Source organism: Aquarana catesbeiana, linkage group LG13, assembly GCF_042186555.1.
Source record: "Aquarana catesbeiana isolate 2022-GZ linkage group LG13, ASM4218655v1, whole genome shotgun sequence".
In the NCBI taxonomy this organism is placed as follows: Eukaryota; Metazoa; Chordata; class Amphibia; order Anura; family Ranidae; genus Aquarana; species Aquarana catesbeiana.
This window is the reverse complement of record NC_133336.1, coordinates 203,346,743-203,364,873: the sequence shown is the minus strand read 5'-3', so window position 1 is coordinate 203,364,873 and position 18,131 is coordinate 203,346,743. Positions and strand designations below refer to the sequence as shown.

Genomic DNA, 18,131 nt, shown 5'->3' with positions numbered 1-18,131 from the left:
ATAGTGTGCGGTGTCCCCTTGTTAATTTTTCGTTTGGCATCCATTTTGCCTGAGATTCCGCGGACCGGAAGTTTGCCCGCGGCCATTTTGCCTATGTTATGCAGACCGAAGCCCGACTTCCTGTTAGTATATCAGTGTTTGGTGTTTCTAAGGGGCGGTTTGTTTTGGTTATTGTGTGGCCATTTTGCCTGGGATTTTGGCAGACAGTAGACTATATTCAATGTCTCTGTGTGCATACTTTCTGAGAACCGGCAGCCATTATGCCTATGATTTTTTAGACACAGGAGACCATAAGTTAGTTTTTCTTGCAACTGATTTACCTTAGTTTCGCTTTTAAGCTAATCCCAATCCAAATTTACTGATTAAAATACAGATATATATTATTGGGTATACCGCATACTGTAAAAGGTTTTTAAAATAAACTTATCAGTTTGCCCATGTAGCAATAAAGTTCGAAATATTTATGCTAAAATCCAAATGTAAAAAAACAAATGTAAAAAACCGGCATGTCTGCCTCTTGCAATGGGCGACTGCAGTATAAAAAATATATATGCATACATCAACTAGACAAAAAAATGAAAATAAAAACATTTAGAGAAAAACCTGTGTCATCTAAAAAAGAAGAAAGCGTTTAAAATTAAAACAGTGTATATTCTATATAAAATGTCGTTTTTTCACATAATTTTATTTTAGTCTATTGCTCTGGGAAGAGGGAGGGGAATGGTTTTGTGGGGAGCTTGTCCTGTCAGAATCACGTGTATGTATCTCAACTATTAAGTTGTCTATGTTTATACTTTATGTATCCACATATGGTTGCTGTTATGGATTGTTAGTGCCATAGTGCACAAGGGGAGATGTATTAGGTGTCTGTGCTGGGTCCCTTTCTGGATATAGGTGTGAGGCTGTATCGAAAAAGAGTGTGAAATAAAATTAGGGTATTTAACCTATATATATATATATATATATTAAAAAGCGAGAGAGATGGTGAGAAAGGGGGAACCAGGGTTTTTTTTCTGGTTGGGGGTGTGTATTTCCTATGGTGTGAGCCAATACATTCATGTTATAAATATGTATTAAAAGGAGGTATTTTGGAGTCTGTGTTATACAGTTCATGTGCATGTATTCACGGAATCCTATTTGAGAGGAATGTGGGACCCTTAGTTTTTTTGCCATTGGAAATTCGTTGGTACAATTTTCAACATTTCTCAATGGGGATAATTGGTACGAATACCACTCATTTTGGGAAGAAGGAACCTGATTTGATGTTAATGTACTTCTAAGGTCATGTGTGTTGGTGCTGCATGTCTCCCATGTTGATGTAAATATTAATAGTTGGTTAGGAAGCAGTTAAGGTCAAGGTCTATATTCATACCCATAGGCTGTAGGGTATCCAGTAAAAATATCCACTTGGTTTCATTTTGTGAAACCTTAGTTTTTTTTTATGCCCCCAGTGTAGCAAATCTACTTCTCAACAAATGGGAGGAGGAACAGATCTACAGTATCGAAAGAAGACATCTGAAATTATACCGGAGGTATATAGATGATATCGTCATTATATGGGGGGGCACGACAGAAGAACTACAGAATTTCTTTGACGAGATCAGCGGCAATGCCTACGGACTCACCTTCTCTGGAAACTGGGACAAAGAAACCGTGGATTATCTGGATCTACAAATATATAAGGATAACGGACATCTGAAAACAAGAACATATTTCAAAGCCACGGACAGAAATGGGTATATCCCAACCAGTAGTTGCCACCACCCACGATGGCTGGGAAATATACCTAAAGGCCAGTTCATGCTATTATATAGGAACTGTTCCAATAAACACGATTACGAGAAACAAACGGACATCCTAATAAATAAGTTTGTAGAAAAGGGATACAAAAGGAAGGACCTAGTGGCATTAAAATATAAAGTCGGAAATATGGATAGGAACAAACTGATAGACGAAACGGGATTACAGCAAAGAAGAACAAAAAACGAAAAAATGGAAGTAGCCTTTCTAACGGGATACAATAGGCAATATAAACATGCGGAAACCATAATTAAAAAACACTGGACCATTCTCCAATCCGATAGGGTCCTCAACTCCATACTGCCTAAGAAACCCGTCTTCATTTACAAGAAAGCACCAACCCTGAGGAATAAGTTGGTACACAACGCAATAGATCCACCCAGGGAGATAAAAATAGGAAAAGACCTAAAAGGGTTTTTCAAATGTGGCAAATGCCTACCTTGCAGAACTAGCAAAAAAAACTAACAAGAAAACAACAAAGTTCAGATCAACTGTCAATGAAAAAGAGTTCACTATCAGAGAACTCATTACCTGCCACAGTACCCATGTCACCTATGTGTTAGAGTGCCCATGTCGGAAGCAGTATGTAGGAAGAACAACCAGAGAGTTACATGTTAGGATCAGGGAACATATTAAAAACATCAAAAAAGGGTTCAACAAACATAGTGTCTCTAGGCATTTCAGAGACTATCACAATAGGGACCCAGCATATATGACATTCTATGCAATTGATAAAATCAAGGGCCATTGGAGAGGCGACAATAAAAAAACTAAGGTTTCACAAAATGAAACCAAGTGGATATTTTTACTGGATACCCTACAGCCTATGGGTATGAATATAGACCTTGACCTTAACTGCTTCCTAACCAACTATTAATATTTACATCAACATGGGAGACATGCAGCACCAACACACGTGACCTTAGAAGTACATTAACATCAAATCAGGTTCCTTCTTCCCAAAATGAGTGGTATTCATACCAATTATCCCCATTGAGAAATGTTGAAAATTGTACCAACGAATTTCCAATGGCAAAAAAACTAAGGGTCCCACATTCCTCTCAAATAGGATTCCGTGAATACATGCACATGAACTGTATAACACAGACTCCAAAATACCTCCTTTTAATACATATTTATAACATGAATGTATTGGCTCACACCATAGGAAATACACACCCCCAACCAGAAAAAAAAACCCTGGTTCCCCCTTTCTCACCATCTCTCTCGCTTTTTAATATATATATATATATAGGTTAAATACCCTAATTTTATTTCACATTCTTTTTCGATACAGCCTCACACCTATATCCAGAAAGGGACCCAGCACAGACACCTAATACATCTCCCCTTGTGCACTATGGCACTAACAATCCATAACAGCAACCATATGTGGATACATAAAGTATAAACATACACAACTTAATAGTTGAGATACATACACGTGATTCTGACAGGACAAGCTCCCCACAAAACCATTCCCCTCCCTCTTCCCAGAGCAATAGACTAAAATAAAATTATGTGAAAAAACGACATTTTATATAGAATATACACTGTTTTAATTTTAAACGCTTTCTTCTTTTTTAGATGACACAGGTTTTTCTCTAAATGTTTTTATTTTCATTTTTTTGTCTAGTTGATGTATGCATATATATTTTTTATACTGCAGGCTCCCATTGCAAGAGGCAGACATGCCGGTTTTTTACATTTGTTTTTTTACATTTGGATTTTAGCATAAATATTTCGAACTTTATTGCTACATGGGCAAACTGATAAGTTTATTTTAAAAACCTTTTACAGTATGCGGTATACCCAATAATATATATCTGTATTTTAATCAGTAAATTTGGATTGGGATTAGCTTAAAAGCGAAACTAAGGTAAATCAGTTGCAAGAAAAACTAACTTATGGTCTCCTGTGTCTAAAAAATCATAGGCATAATGGCTGCCGGTTCTCAGAAAGTATGCACACAGAGACATTGAATATAGTCTACTGTCTGCCAAAATCCCAGGCAAAATGGCCACACAATAACCAAAACAAACCGCCCCTTAGAAACACCAAACACTGATATACTAACAGGAAGTCGGGCTTCGGTCTGCATAACATAGGCAAAATGGCCGCGGGCAAACTTCCGGTCCGCGGAATCTCAGGCAAAATGGATGCCAAACGAAAAATTAACAAGGGGACACCGCACACTATATAAGGGTGGGAAGACACAGTACAGGTCACGCTCCCGTAGACGTCCTAACGACAAAACACGTAGGGCGTGGCCTAATCTGTGCTTCCCAACATTACCTACTTACCAGCGCTGAAGGCTAACCGTGACGTTTTTATTACTTCGCTTGATTTACACTGTGAAATTGTGAGTACCTCTCCATTTGTTTAATAAATTTTTTAAAAAAACGATTTTACGCTATGGGCACTCCTTCTCTCTTTTTATATGATACACCACGATCCTGAGTCTGCCAGTGATTGCCGTACAGTGGCGCAAAACTGTAACTGCCTGATACCCCTGCAGGGGTGAAGTGATCCGGTGAGTGGCTGCACTTTCAGAGCAAGGATCTTTCACAACATCACATGCACCAAGATACTGCACAAGATATATACCAAGATATCATACTATTAAGGATAACAAGTTTATTACACAATAAGGACTTTATTTGAACTTTATTAGCACGTTTGCACTTTAGAAGAGTGATTTCTGACCAGTTTTCAGTTCCTTTACCAGTGGTTGATCTCCCACACCTCTCCCTTTCCCCCTCCTTCCCCTTCCCTTCCCCTCCTTCCCCTTCCCTTCCCCACCTTCACCCCCCCCTTCCCCCACACTTTATGTCATTTGGAATATTAATCAGCAACACCGCATATGAAGATTCGACACCACCACTAGAATTTTTATATATTTAAAGCTTGTTTATCATTTTTATACATATATTTATAGCTTGTTTAAAACTGTGCAATATATATATTAAAAAAAAAAAAAAAACTTATAGGAACTTATACTTGTATGCCTTGTTTTGAACTAGAGATATATAAATATAAAAATATGCAGGTAGGGAATTATCACTTAGTTATAGGAACAGCGCCAGACCCTTCTACTACACCAATCTACATTTGTACCCCGTTACCATTTCACACAAATGGGAGGCCGGGATCTGGGGGTCCCCTTGTTAAAGGGATTGATTTTAATATCACTGCTCCCGAAAAAACGGCCGTTGCGGGAAAATTATTATTTTTTTGCACAAAGTTGCCACTAAATGATATATTGCTCAAACAGGCCATGGGCATATGTGAAATTACACCCCAAAATACATTCTGCTGCTTCTCCTGAGTACAGGGATACCACATGTGTGAGACTTTTTGGGAGCCTAGCCGTGTACAGGTCCCCAAAAGCCAATCACCGCCTTCAGCCTTTCTAAGGTCGTAAAATGGTGATTTCACTTCCTCACTACCTATCACAGTTTTGGAGGCCATGAAATGTCAAGATAGCACAAAACCCCCCAAATGACCCCATTTTTGAAAGAAGACACTTCAAGCTTTTTGCTGAGAGGCATGTTGAGTATTTTGCAGATCTCATTTATTTTTGAAAATGAAGAAAGAAAAGAAAAATCTTTTTATATTTTCTTTTTTCAATTTTCAAAACTTTGTGACAAAAAGGGAGATCTGCAAAATACTCAACATGCCTCTTAGCAGAGAGCTTGGGGTGTCTATTCTCCATCTGGGCATTTCATGGGCATTTCATGGCCTCCAAAACTGTGATAGGCAGTGGGAGTGAAATAAAAAATGTACGCCCTTAGAAACCCTGAAGGATTGGTTTTTGGGGTCCTGTATGCGGTTAGACTGCCAAAACGTTCCACACATGTGGTATCCCCGTATTCAGGAGAAGCAGCAGAATGTATTTTGGTGTGTAATTCCACATATAACCATGCCATATTTGAACAATATATCATTTAGTGACAATGTTGTGTAAAAAAAAATGTAATTTTCTTGAAACTTGTGGAGAAATATAAAATATTCCATGGACTCAGCATGCCTATCAGCAAATAGATTGGGGTGTCTACTTTCCAAAATGGGGTCATTTGGGGGGGGGGGTGTGCTATCTTGGCATTTTATGGCCTTCAAAACTGTGATAGGTAGTGTAGAGTTAAAACAAAAATTTACGCAGGAGAAGCAGCATAATGTATTTTGGGGTGCAATTCCACATTAAACCATGGCATGTGTGAGCAATATATCATTTAGTGACAACTTTGTGTAATTTTTTTTTTTTTGTCATTGTTCAATCACTTGGGACAAAAAATAAAATATTCAATGGGCTCAACATGCCTCTCAGCAATTTCCTTGGGATGTCTACTTTCCAAAATGGGGTCATTTGGGGGGTTTGTACTGCCCTGCCATTTTAGCACCTCAAGAAATGAGATAGGTAGTCAAAAAACTAAAAGCTGTGTAAATTCCAGAAAATGTACCCTAGTTTGTAGACGCTATAACTTTTGCGCAAACCAATAAATATACACTTATTGACTTTTTTTTACCAAAGACATGTGGCTGAATACATTTTGGCCTAAATGTATGATTAAATTGAGTTTATTATTTTTTTTATAACAAAAAGTATAAAATATCATTTTTTAAAAATAATTTCAGTCTTTTTCCTTTTATATCGCAAAACATAAAAATCGCAGAGGCAATCAAATACCATCAAAAGAAAGCTCTATTTGTGGGCAAAAAATGACGAAAATGTCATTTGGGTACAGCATTGCATGACCGTGCAATTACCAGTTAAATCAGCGCAGTGCCAAATTGTAAAAAGTTCTCTGGTCATTGAGCAGCCAAATCCTCTGGGGCTGAAGGGGTTAAGCAACAGACTGCATGGATTCATGAAAGACAGAAGTTGTCAAACAAACCTGATTTCTTTTTATAAGGAAGTAAGTAAAACCTTGGACAGAGGGGTGGCTGTGGACGTGGTATACCTGGATTAGCTGGATTTTGCAAAAGTGTTTGATACAATGTGTAAAGTAAAGTCTACAGGCTTAGAAAGATCAATTTGTACATGGATAGAAAACTGGCTAAAACACAGAATTCAGAGAGTAGTGGTTAATGATTCTTACTCTGAATGGTCTAAGGTTATCAGTGGTGTACCCCAAAGTTCAGTGTTGGGACCCCTACTTTTTAATATCTTTATAAATGATATAGGACCTGGGATTAAAATTAAAATTTCTGTCTTTTCAGATGACACTGAAAGGAAATAGTAGATATTCTGGATAACCACCCGTCTATTAGGTACACCAACAGGGCTCTCAGATACCTGGAGACACCAAATGAAAACAAAAGGCAGATTGTGCATTTGTAAAATGTCTGCCCTTTATTAGGTGTGTTACAGCTTATATATGGTTCAACATACCAATAGAAAGAGGGGAGAGGGGAGTGGTTAGTAAATGATGTACTGGTATAAAATATATGGTTATACAAGTCAATGACCCTTTAAGATATATTATCATGCGTTAACAGGGATCAACAGGCCATCTAATTATGAGTCATAAGTCATGCATCCTGTCCCATGGCCTACAGAACAGAGAAGGACAAACCAACCCACAATGATATATATAGAGTACAGTGCTTGTGCGAGCATCTTTCTAAGCATTCTTTTATAGTTGCAGATTTAAGCTATCTTGTATACTAAAATAGCAGAGCATATCAAAGCATATCAGTCACAATGGTTTGAGCATATTATTACAATCCTCGCTTTTGTCACGAACGTGACAATCACAAACCCAATATGCCCCCGACATTCACCTGGACTACTTTCCCACAAATTTACCACCACACTAAGCATGTAAAAATAGAAAACAATAATCACATAATCTCAGCTGCATAGCAATTGTCCATGATATATAAAGGGGGAAGGGGCGTGACAGTCCATAAAAGCAAGTGGGAGGGGCATGACAGCCTTTAGGCCAAATAAAAATAGTCCCAAACAAAAGCACAAAAAAGTCTCTTGTATGGCTTCTGAATGTCCATTAAATTCATAAAAAAGAAGGAAAGGAAATGTCCACATTATAATTCTCATTCTCCTAAACTTTTCCAAAAACCTTTGGTTCGATTGTGTGCTCACCCATATTTTACAGAGATCCTCCACCTCTAAAACCCTGCCTCTCTTTGTAAGGATATAACTCAATATCCACAGACAAACTGGAACTGATGCATTGGGCTAGACTTGGGTATTTGGGCTGGCGTATCTGGATCTCTCCCTTGTGATGCTCACTGGAATTCCGCAGACCTTGGGCGTGCGTCATTGGCTAACCCTCAAGGTGTAATTCCTAGGAACATTTTCCAGCAGGAGTCCGCCTTTACTCATCTGAGCACCGCCCATGGTATTTGAACAACAAAGATGAACAAAGATTTCCATGTAAAAGCTGTAGTCATCTCTTCATCTAGACAGGGTATAGGGCATGGTGTCACGGTACTACTTACAGTGAGCCCACAGGCGAGCAGGTGACACGGGACCTCCCAGGGTGTGGAGTCTAAGGGCCAGCCGGTATTCTGCCAGGGACCCCCTCACGAGGGTTTGGGCTTAGCTGCGTGCTGACTCCAGGTCACGACCCCCGGGTTCACCCTGCTCGCTAGGGAAGTACCAGAAGACACTGTCAGACAAGGATGGATGGATGGATGAAGCAGAGGAGAGCCGGATAGTGAGCCAAGGTCAGGGTGGGCTGCAGACAACATAATCAGAACAAGCCGAGTCGGTACACAAGAGATCAGTTCACAAGAGGTCAGGTTAAGGCAGGTTACACAAAGGGAGCTCAGAAACAAATGTTGCTCAAGCAACCAGTAGCTGGTCAGAAGGGATTTAAATAGAGAAGCACATGAGGGGCTGGACAGGAAGTAGCAGGAAGGAATCATATATTAAGCAGCAGGTGGAGCCGGTGACACCCATAGCTTCAGAGTGCAGCAGAGCTGAACACAAGCTAGTGGAACAACAGGTGCCAGCCAGCCTACAGCAGTAAAGGTAAGACACAGATAAGCTCCGCAGCGGATCTGTGACACAGGGTATGAATGGGGTATAGGGTATGAATGGGGTGGGCATTTCTTCATGTGCATGGGGCTAGGGGTGAATGCTGGCTGGCTGGGGCAGATTCTCCTCAGCCAACATGAATAATCACAGAATCTACCTGATCAATTCAGGTCTTAACCATTGGACGTATTAAAAATAATATTCTTCATTGACTCAAACATAAGTAAAGCATGCAAAAATAAAAATATTTCTCAGCAATAGTTTTCATTATATAGATTCAATATATTTAACTAAACATTTTTCCTCTCAAATCCAGTATTTCAGCAGGATTTCAACAAAACTTAAACACCTTTAGTTCCTTCTATCCCCAGGACCCAAGTGGACCCGAGGGTCTCTGAACAGAAAAGTTTACCCAAACACATATTCTGACTCAGAAGTCAGCCTCCCGACTTTGCAAATATATCTGATCATCAGCAACAAACAAAACATTGATGGATAAACAACATTACATCAAATAACACTTCAGGATTGACACTCTGGGGATTCAAAAGGTAAATATATCCAGAATAGTCACTCTGACTGTTATTCAACAAACATTCCCCTCAATATTTTAGTATCTCATGGATGCAATACATGCAGCAATTTATTTTGGTCCTGGTTACTTAATTTCAGTAACTACTCAAACATTTATAGTTTTACCCTTTTTTACCAAAATCCCATTATCAATTTTAATTTAACCCCAAACTTTTAGGGACATAAACATTATCAGGAACATGGGCCTAATAACCTCTACTCCCAAAACAAGAAAACACAATATGAACACCTTTTTCCATATTTTTAAATCCTTATCTCACCCGAAGTATATATTTTCCCTAGTGCATAGGATTACACAACACAGTTACTTCTCTTTTTCTCTACTAACCACAATTCCTCTGGTGTAGAGCCTGGAATACATAACTTCCTTATTCTTTCCATAGCATAGATCTATACTTCTTAATTATAATATTCTTAAACTTGTATTTAACCAAAAAAAGATAAAATCAAACATTTTAAAATCCCCAACCCTTGTTAATATAGCCTACACACAATTAAAACCATTTGCACAAATATAGCACATTTGCTAATATTGAAAAAAAAAACCCTTTTAACTTCAATAATGTAAGGATAGGCAATAACAATTAAAGGAGTACTTAAAGTCAGACTCTAATCTGAAATAATCAAGATATATCCATAAATTGTAATGCTATTCTTAAAAATTTGTATCTGATCAGAATCCTCAAAAAAATAAATTTGGTACCAGCTCATACATGTCAGTTATCAGTGACGTTCCCAATTAACTATGCATTGGGCATGGGCTTAATATGTGCCCAACACATTTCATGAATAGACTGACAATAGCTGCAACATTTTAACAATAATCATGTATTTTTATAGATAACTTTTCTGAATTAAATCATTCTTTAACATTCACTCTCCACCTCAGCAAGTCTCTCGGATTCGCTGAATATGTAATGCATATATATCAGTATGCTTTGTGCAAGAGCGGTGCCAAAGGCATGGTCGGCGGCTTAATAAAACCCTTTTTTACTTGAAGCAACATAGCAGATCCATGCAAGCGGATATGTACCTCTGTGTATTGTGCTAAACAACACTTTGGATAGGAGGAATCACTCAAATAGTAACTTGTCCTTGTACAAATCTGTGATTCAATCCTCTTAAAGCACTCTGTCCCTCTCACATGCCCACTTTAGCAACAATCTCTGTCTTGGCAGAATCATATGAAGCGCACTACTCCCATAGGAGCGGCTAAAAGTTTGTTCTACCCTGGAGCTTGTGCCATCACCCCTACTCAACTAAATAGAACACGCAGACAGTCAATGAAAGTGAACTATATACAAGTTTATTGTGGTTTCCATATGAAATGCAGCATCATGTTGAAAAGTCACTCTGAATAATACAGCACTATAATAACGAGTCACTCTGAATAACTCTCAGCAGGGTTGGATGATATGCAATACAATATTATTCTCAGACTATATAAGCCCAGAGTAGTAGACCTCCATCTTGAATAATATTCCCTTGTGCGATGCATGTTTCCTTCTTCCTCTTTACCACCACTTCCTGACTTTGCAGCACCTATGATTCTAACTTCTTGAATGATACTTCGGATAACATTCAGAAGGTGACTTCTGGATTCCCCAAGGGTATCAGTTCTCTAAGGCCCAGCTCTATTACCCTGAACCCGCACACCAATCCCTGTAAAGTCTCTCATAGGTACTGTTTCCCTTTGGGTTACACTCACTTGTGTTTCTGAGTAATGATCCATGTCGCACCAGGAAAATCCTCACCCATTCCTGGTTGTCAGTATTGGCAGTGATTTGGAAGAAAGTATTTTAGTTCCTCTCCATCTGCATAGCTTGTCTTTTCCTCTCCTCTCACCGGAAAGAGCGTCAGTGCTATATCAGTGTCTGTATCCTGACTCCTGGGTCTCTTCTCCACCCATCCATATCCACACCAAGCCACAGGTCCCTCTCCCCCCGAGGGGGAAGAGCACACACGGAAGCCTCCTAGTATCTCCACCAGGGTCCTCTCACTTCCCATGCAGAACAAGAACCCCCGGGAAGCACGTGACCAGGCCTTAAATAGAAGTCCCGCCCCTGTCCCAACAAATTAACCATTGGTCCAGAGACGTCTTCCAAAAGCTACCTGTCACTCACACTCATATTCCTTCTGTCTTCTAGGCCAACCACCAGAAAACAAAGGAAACTGTTCAAGCAGAGTGCAGGGGGTCACACCCTCCTCTACACTATTAAACCTCCCCAGAAATCAAACCCCACCAGATTATGCTGCAGAGTGAGATTCTGGCAAATTTAACCTATTTTAACACTAAACTCTCTATTGTAGCACTCACCCAAACTGGTGGGCGCTACACATAGAAGATATATCAATTATCTAGCAATCCATTTGCATTCAGAAGAAAAAACAACTTATACTATAAATTGGAATTCCAAGACAAGACAAAAATTCACATATACATAAAATAAATCATTTCTCTCTATTAACAACAACTTTCCCTAACCTAATAACCAGTAATTCACCAGTAGTTAACTAGCTTCAAAATATGCTACCAGTGATACCACTTGTGTGTGCCCTGCACACATACACACTCCCAAGCTCTGCTATACAATACTGCTTACATTTAAGCTATGTTCGGGTTAACCTCTTAACTCTTACCTTTCTGTTACAACCTTTATTATTGAATTGTCAGAACAAAGATGGCAATGTTATATGTGTTAAAACACTTGGCCTGTATTTGGCTAATCATTTAAAACAAGTAACAATATTATGCTGAATGGCAAGTTCCCCATTTTTTTAATATATTAATACATGGGCTTACACATATCTCGAAATTTCAGGCTGCAAAAAATAAACTTCCTCATAATAAACCAGCTATCATCTATTCAGTCTAGACAGTCCTTGCCTGACCATCCTTTGGTTCAAATATTTTTTATAATCAATACATGAAAATGAATTTTCCCGTGATGCTACAGCAAACATGGACACTTTGCCAGGATTGGTACACTTCGCCATTAATGTTTTCCAATGTCCCTTTAAACCTCTAAAAGTTCTGTAATGTTACTTTTTCAACCTTCAAAATACTATTCTTTTTACCTTCAAAGAGTCATCAAAACATGTTACCATGTATTTAAACATGTACTTCAAACAATTACACATCTTGCAAACAAATTAAGCACTTATAATTACAATTCTATAAACAGATATTAGTAAAGGGACGACCTCATATAACTCATATACTAATGTATTTTTACTGTACTGACTGGCCATTTAATATTCATTCTCTTTATACACTGTATGTCTATTTTGTTCTCTTAAGATATTTGTTGACACTCAGCAAAAATATAAATATCTGTTCTAAATTTAAATTGCATAGCCAAAACCCCTTTTTCCCATTTGCACCACAGCAACAACATTTCTTAATTTCTTTAGTCTTTTTAACAACTTAAGTAATGACATACACACATTTGAATTGTCCCCATACCTTCTTTCATTCTTTAAAGAAAACTTAGCAGATTGTATGAACATACATAGAAAAGTACTCACCACTCTCACGATATTTGATTATAAGCAAGGGAGATTTCTAATTTACTTTGTCCCTATTTCTGACTAAAATTCCTACCTACTAGATCGATCACCTTTATTCCCATGAGCACCAAGCCTCCAATGGGCGTGTACACTTTCCCACAGCATTCCCAAAATGCATAAAGCCAACCTGGGCATAACATTACATAACATAGAAACCCCAAGCTGCTACAACAAAAAATATACAAGTAATCTACCAATACCAATCAGCAATCACAAGTTATCTTATTATTTCTAGGCAACAGAAAGAGAAGCAAAGATTTAGTGGGCACTGTTGGTTACCTAAATACCCTTGCCCAAAAGGACACTGAACTGAGTCTTAAATAAAGACTCAGGTCTCCCAAAGACCCTACAATGTTACACTCCTGTGAGTGTGTCTATTAACCACTTGAGGTCCAGGCCATAGCCGAATGATGGCTACAGCGCGGACCTCAATTTCTGGGAGGCCGTTATGGGATGTCCTCCCCTGTGCACGTGCACCGCGCGCACCCTGCAGGGCGCGTGGTGTGTGTGCTGTGATCACCGAGTCACGGAAACTCGGATGATCACAGATCCGAGTAAGGGGCTGGTCAATGACAGCTGATCACATGATGTAAACAAAACCTCGGTGATCGGTTTCGTTTTCTCCTCACGCTGACAGTCAAAGGGACATCGGTCCCGAAGAGGAAGGAGGCACATATGCCTCATCTGTGCCAACAAGTGCCATCTGTCATTGCCAGTGCCCACAGTGCCCACAAGTGCCACCTATCGATGCCCACAAGTGCCACCTATCAATGCCCACAAGTGCCAAATATCAATGCCCACCAGTGGTGCCAATCAGTGCCACCTAGCAGTGCTGCCATCAATCAGTGCCCAATCAGTGCCCATAACTGCCACCCATTGGTGCCCATCACCACCACCCATCAGTGCCCATCACTGCCACCTATCGGTGCCCATCAGTGCCGCCTCATCAGTGTACATAAACGAAGGAGAAAAAATACATGTTTGCAAAATTTTATAACAAAATATAAAAAAAATATAATTTTTTTAAAAATTTTGTCTTTTTACATTTTTTTTAACAAAACCTAAAAACCACAGAGGTGATCAAATACCATCAAAAGAAAGCTCTATTTGTGGGAAAAAAATTATAAAAATTTCATTTGGGTACAGTGTGACTGCGCAATTGTCATTCAAAGTGCGACAGCGCTAAAAGCTGAAAATTGGTCTGGACAGGAGGGGGGGTTTAAGTGCCCAGTAGGCAAGTGGTTAAGGTGTGGTCTGTCCTTCCTTTCTCTTTAAATTTAAAAGGCTAGTGGGCCATAAACACGGTCGGATTTTCCGACGGGAAATATTCGATGTGAGCGTGTTGTCGGTAATTCTCCATCGGACATTTGCTGTCGAAATTTCCGACAACTGTTTGAGAGCAGGTTCTCAAATTTTCTGACAAAAACGTTGTTGAAAATTCCGAGCGTGTTTACACAAGTCCGAGGCACAAAACTCCACGCATGCTTAGAATCAAGTACAAGTTGGAAGCGCTCGGTCTGGTAAAACTAGCGTTTGTAATGGAGATCGCACATTCGTCATGCTGCAAATTTTTAAATATTTCAATGCAGCACATGCTCTTTTTCTTTATAATGCTAGAATAATGAGGTTGTTTTGCTGCTGATATTCACACAGAGTTCTGACAAACTGATTTCTTTATTATGTCTCGTGATCTCCTGAATAATCTTTATTTTTTTTTTCGCCAGATCTCCAGAATAATGTTTATATTTTTTTTTATAGTGATCTACTTTTTTTATCAAGATCTCCTGATTTTTTTTCTAGTGATCTCCATAATATTTTTGTCGTTTTTGTGTCAAGTTACCACACCATTATTTTCTTTTTTTATTTTTAACCTCAAAGAGGTTGGTTGGTGTTGGCCTCCCTTGTTAATTTGACATTGTATTTTTGAAATGTACCTGCCTACTCACAAACTTTCCTTTTTGAAGTAAAACACATAGCCAAAGAAATTTATTAGGGGTCATAACAAAATAAAGAAGAATGCAATGCTGGATAAACTGTTGAAATTGGTGAAGCCTGTGTACCCCAGGGCAGACCTCAATTATTTGACAGGCCAAATTGGTAACCTGAAGAATCCATTTAATAGGTAGCACAATACGGTCCGGGACACCGAGAGATCGGGAGCAGCAGCAGATGACATATATGTCCCGAGGCTGTGGTCTTACAACAGCCTGCTACTTTTGCCAGACCAGACCGAACCCAGGCCATCACTCTCAAGACTTCCTTCCATGCTTCCTTCCAGGCTGTGGCTGTGGTGTTGGAGTTGTGGCAGGATCTGGAGGAGGAGTATGGTCCAACTCACATACGTGACTTTTCTTGGTGAGTTCGCCCCTCACCCCCTTATTTAGGACCTGAAATATGAGCTCCTCACTAATGAGGCATTGGCCCACCTCCATTTCCTACATCTTACTGGCCGTCATAAATGCAAAGGCCTCCTGGACATTAGGGGTGTTTGTGAGGACCACAGTAGCCTGCTGAATCAAAGCAAGCGCTGACTCCTCCACGTTCCCCCCCTTCCTGGGCCTTTTTGTTGGAAGGTGGAGGGGAGGAACCTGGGATTTGGTCAGGCCACTGGGCGTGGCCACCTTCTGGCTGCCACTTCCTCCGCCACCTCCTGGCTGAGGCTTTCCTGTGTATGAAAATGGGACATAGTTTTAGTTGTTTGGTCATCAATCACACACAATTTTGAGCTCATGACTGTTGCAAATTGAAGGTTAACAAATAGAAAAGACTATCATTCTGACCCCAGCATTTTTCATTCTTGTCCCAATCATTTTTGGCTACTACTATCTATTAATATGTAAACCACTTTGTTAAATCTGAAATTAGTGATCAATAATAACATCTAGTTAACATCATTAATTTTTTAAAATATTTTAAACAATGCTATACCAGACTCAAGCTGGGCTCCTCCACATCTTCCTGGGTTGAAGACCCAGGTTGGACTTCGAAAGCCTCAGCTTATGTGGAAGGAAGTGTGGAAGGAAGAGTTGAGAGTGATTACCTGATTTCAGTCTGATCTGACAAAAAACGCGGCCTGTCGTAGTCCCACAGCCTGGGTACATAAATGTCATCTGCTGCTGCTCCTGATCTCATGGAATCCTGGACCTTTTGCGCTCCCTATTTTGTGCTCCTCAGGCCACCAATTTTGCACTTCAAATAGGTGATGTCTGCCGTGGGAATCACCGGCTTCACCAATTCCAACAGTTTATCCAGCGCTGCCTTCCTCTTTATTTTGTTGTTATAAAATGCAGCTCTTTGTATTTATCAATGAAGTTGGGGAGGAAGTCATGATCATTGATTTTATCCATATTCTCTGAAAGACACAACACAAGACAAACCCTAATGTCTGGCTAAACTCTCCTAATCTTGTCACAATATAGGCCTCAATCTATAAGCAGTATAGGCCACTGATGCCCCAAGTTAAAATTGTACCTTTGTTAGCACGATCGGCGCTTACCCTACTCTGTCCTCCACTCACAGATCGTATGTACGATGCACGCGTGTTATGCTTTATATACACTGCTCATGCGTGAAACTACGCCCCTGACCTTCTTTCTAGTATGTTCCCCACCCCTTCTCTTTCGGCACAGTAGGAGAGCACATGGCGGAGAGACAACAGGTGCCTGCAGAAGAGAGCAGCAATGATGAAAGACCGGAGCCAGAAACATCCTGATCCTGGAGGTGATTTAAGGCCTCAAATATGGCCTTTGAATTTTGGGGTACGACGATGCAATGAGCAATTGAGGAAACGCTGGTCAGACCTCAAATTGAGAGAGCAGGATCAGTACAGAAGGATCAAGAGAAAGCTGCAAAAAAGTAAGTATTTGTCGTGTGTTTCTATTATTATTATTTTTTGCATGTTGTTCCATGTGCTTTTCTTTACTGTTGTACAGTTTAAAATGGCAAGTTTCAGGTTCGTGGGCACAGTAATCATTCGTAGTAAACATTGTTTATTCGCCCACTAATACAATGTTTTTGACAGATGCAGGTTAACTACATTTGTTTAGGCCTATTTGTATTAATAGATGTTTATTACATTGTTGTCTAGATGTGTTTGTAACTAAAATGAAATGCAAACTTGATTCAGTATAAGGAGAGGACACATAGCAGCTCATCTGGACGCAGGAGCACTAGTGTGGGACACCAGAACACCCTTTTTAGGGTGTCTCACACAGGTGCTCCAGTGGATACTAGGGGTGTCTCCATGTGTGAAACTTTACCAAAAAAGGTAAGTATTCCAGCTTGAAGAAAGGGAAAAAAATCATGTCTTAAGATTGGAACTCTGTCAAAACAGACAATTGTACGACACTTCCAAGCAATGTTTCATATTTCTATTTCTTGCCTCAAATATCTGTGTGCTAAGTATACCTTATTTTTTATTCACATAGGGGAGAAAAGACTTGGGACATCTGAGGACACCAAGAACACCACACCTCCTAAAAAAGAGGAAATCCACACACCACAACCTGAGGATGTGGATTCTGAGGTAAATGAATTGGGCGAAATTAAGGGATATCAAGGGATATCAATGTACGCGTTTTGTGGGTGAAACCCCTTCCTCACAACTCAAGTAGTTGAGAGGAAGGGGTTGCACCCCCGAAACACATCCATTGATCCCCCATGATGGGAGCTAGCACATGTTGACAGTAGGCATGGGATCAGGACTGAAATTTATATTCTGACTCCCAATTTGTGTGCATCTTCAAAATTTGTAAATATTATAAAACATGAGCAGCGCTAAAATTAAGTGAACAAGCATACAGAGTAATATATATGTAAACAAAAAAGCCCTAAAGGACTCGGAAATAGCATATATGAAACACAATTAAGGTTACAGAGAAAAAAAAAGGGGGGTAAAAATATGTCCAAATAGTGAAAAAATGTGAGTAAATGTATATTCAGTCCAGATAGAAGCCCTGAAGGACTCAGAAATAGCATATATAAAACACAATTAAGGTCACAGAAAAAAAAGGGGGGTAAAAATAAGTCCAAATAGTGAAAATGGATATTCAGTCCAGATAGAAGAGGGAAAGGAGTCCAACCAAAGATGTACGGATAAAAATAATTCAATCACAAAACACCAGCATGTGAGGGGATCTACCACCGTGTGTATTATGCGCTTACT

General features: G+C 39.5%; 1 protein-coding gene across 1 annotated transcript in view; it reads left to right on the top strand.

Moving 5' to 3' along the window:
* The window catches only part of LOC141117699 (NACHT, LRR and PYD domains-containing protein 3-like), a 2,363,088-nt gene that overhangs the window by 51,928 nt on the left and 2,293,029 nt on the right, over positions 1 to 18,131 (top strand). The window lies entirely within an intron of this gene.